Genomic DNA, 3,482 nt, shown 5'->3' on the forward strand with positions numbered 1-3,482 from the left:
GAAAATCCAACCAATAAACGGGAATATTTAGGTGAAACTCCAAACAAGGGGGGTGTAATAACTCCGGACGAGCGCCGCGCTCTTTCCTGTAGTCCCTGTCAATCGCGGCAGACGCTCTACCTGCGGATTGGAAAATAAATAAATAAAATAAACTGAGTGAAGGAAGACCAATTAGAAAGGCTCTCTCTCCTCCACTCCCACTGAAAAGCCAAGCTCCGCTAAAGGTCAGCGTGAAATTTGAATGACAGGGCCAAAGTCTTTTACTCATAATTTTGGTGTTTGCAATAGATTTTGGAGCAATTCACAGCCTCAGAGGCCTTAAGTAGAACAGCAATTAATTGTAATGAATAATCTGACAAATCTGGTTGACATATGGCCGCTAATACTGCTCCTTTCTGGAGGGAGCAGAGGAGGGATTAGATCACCTCCGGTGATATCCGGGAGTCTTGTGCCATCTGCATGAACGGAGGAGAGAGCAAGGGGAACGGGGACCGCGGGTGGAAGCGGGGCCTGCTCCCTGCCGCTCCGCTTCCCGCAACCTTAGCGGAAACCGATTTGGGAATAGCGCTTGCTCCGCTCCCCCCTTTCCGTCTTATTGAACCAGCTGCCTCTCCCCCCCCAGTCAAAACGCAATAACGCTGAGCCCTTGCCAAAATGGAACAGTGAGAGCGAAGAGCAAACAAACACGACAGAAGTGACAAGTGTCGAGTAAACACACAAAACAACACGGAGCCATCTGAGCACAGGCAAGTTTATTAAAAGGAATGATTACTTATTATCCTCCCCCGTATACGGACGCACATGTCTTTGCCATTTTAATTGCCGAGCTTATTTCGAGCACGGTGAGTAGTTCCCTTCAGCTCCATACACCGCACTTCTGTTTTTAGCTCGCCACAAACCAGTGACGTGCGGTGAACTATACACCAGGTGAGGCAAAGATACTTTTGGAGTGTTTCTTCTTCTTTGTTTTTTTACTTAAAGGCCTACTGAAATGAGATTTTCTTATTTAAACGGGGATAGCAGGTCCATTCGATGTGTCATACTTGATCATTTCGCCATATTGCCATATTTTTGCTGAAAGGGTTTAGTAGAGAACATCCACGATAAATTTCGCAACTTTTGATCGTTAATAAAAAAGCTTTTGCAGTAGCAGACGATATGCGCATGACATCACGGGTTGTGGAGCTCCTCACATCTGAACATTGTTTACAATCATGGCCACCAGCAGCAAGAGCGATTCGGACCGAGAAAGCGACGATTTCCCCATTAATTTGAGCGAGGATGAAAGATGTGTGGATGAGGAAAGTAAGAGTGAAGGACTAGAAAAAAACTGAAAAATACAAGACTCTACAGTGGGAGCGATTCAGATGTTATTAGACAAATATTAATAATGGAAAATCCCATATCTGCTTATTGTGTTACTAGTGTTTTAGTGAGATTATATGGTCGTACCTTTACAACCTGAAGGTCGGCCCCGTACCTTTCTTCAGCACCAGTCGACGGGTGGTTCCAAGTCATAAAACAATATTTTTGCATCTGACAAAAAACACCCACAAACGTTTGCTTACTGTAATAAAAATGCCATGTTTGTTAACAAACACAGTTAAAAAAAGAAAGAAAAGAAGGCTGGCTTCCCTTGGAGAGACATGTGTCTGCTAGATTGAGCGCCCCCACTTCTCCCAGTGTGGCGAGTCAGAGTACTGCAGAGGCATTCAACTGCAAGTTGATAATATATCGCCCCCTACCTTGAGGCACAGGCACTTGCTGCCTCATGGCCTGCCCTTTCCCCGTGGCAACAAGCACACGCCCCCTCGCACGCACACGCTTATTGTGTTACTAGTGTTTTAGTGAGATTATATGGTCGTACCTGTACAACCTGAAGGTCGGCCCCTTACCTTTCTTCAGCACCGGTCGACGGGTGGGTCCATGTCATAAAACAATATTTTTGCATCTGACAAAAAACACCCACAAATGTTTGCTTACTGTAATAAAAATGCCATGTTTGTTAACAAACACAGTTAAAAAAAGAAAGAAAAGAAGGCTGGCTTCCCCTGGAGAGACATGTGTCTGCTAGATTGAGCGCCCCCACTTCTCCCAGTGTGGCGAGTCAGAGTACTGCAGAGGCATTCAACTGCAAGTTGACAATTTATCGCCCCCTACCTTGAGGCACAGGTACTTGCTGCCTCATGGCCTGCCCTTTCCCCGTGGCAACAAGCACACGCCCCCTCGCACGCACACGCTTATTGTGTTACTAGTGTTTTAGTGAGATTATATGGTCGTACCTGTACAACCTGAAGGTCGGCCCCGTACATTTCTTCAGCACCGGTCGACGGGTGGGTCCAAGTCATAAAACAATATTTTTGCATCTGACAAAAAACACCCACAAACGTTGGCTTACTGTAATAAAAATGCCATGTTTGTTAACAAACACAGTTAAAAAAAGAAAGAAAAGAAGGCTGGCTTCCGCTGGAGAGACATGTGTCTGCTAGATTGAGCGCCCCCACTTCTCCCAGTGTGGCGAGTCAGAGTACTGCAGAGGCATTCAACTGCAAGTTGATAATATATCGCCCCCTACCTTGAGGCACAGGTGTTTGCTGCCTCATGGCCTGCCCTTTCCCCGTGGCAACAAGCACACGCCCCCTCGCACGCACACGCCCAATACACTATGTGTGTAGCCGTGGAGGCACCACCTGTGTCTGCCTCACTTCTCCTCTGCCGCGTTATATTTACCAGGAAACACAGAATTTCCGCGATTTTGACCATGAAATGTGTCCAAATATACAGTAACCACACCACAATCATATAGAAAGCATAGACCAAAAGAAAAATATTTAAACTTATTTTATTACTTTGTTTTTGAACATGTCATGGTTAAGCCACCTGGTGGCAAGGTAAGTCACTGCCACAAACAGTACAAGCCTTTATTTATTTGTGTAACGACCGGGTCGCATGGTGATGCGGGTTAGTTCTCCCAAGGATGCAGTCGGGCTTTGAACACAGCGGGAAGGTAAGAACAAATGATTTATTTAAATAATAAATCAGACTATGAAAAAGAAAAACTTGCTCAAAGTACAAAAGGCAAAACAAAAGACCTAGCATGGGAGCTAGAAGATCAAAGGCTTAGCGTAGAAGCTAGCTAGTGTAGAACTGGGAACAAAAGTCGTTACTAGTTTTGAGAACACAAACTACGAAGCCAGTAAGAAAGAACGGAGAAGGCAGGTTTAAATAAAGACAGCAAACAGAAAACACAGGTGCGCGTCAATAAGCAACCATGGAAACAAATTGAGAAGTGCACAAACAAACTCCAAAATCTAAACATAATATGATCCGGGAAGCGGATCATAATTTGTTTATTATTATTACGATTCATTCACGCTGACAACCTCCGTGTAACATCTCCAGAGAGTACGTTTGAAGCGGTAGAAACACACCTCACTTCAGCCCTCGATGAGCTACTCCTCTACTACGAGCAAAACCATCTA

The sequence above is a fragment of the Nerophis ophidion genome, linkage group LG19 (assembly GCF_033978795.1).
Source record: "Nerophis ophidion isolate RoL-2023_Sa linkage group LG19, RoL_Noph_v1.0, whole genome shotgun sequence".
Taxonomy (NCBI): domain Eukaryota; kingdom Metazoa; phylum Chordata; class Actinopteri; order Syngnathiformes; family Syngnathidae; genus Nerophis; species Nerophis ophidion.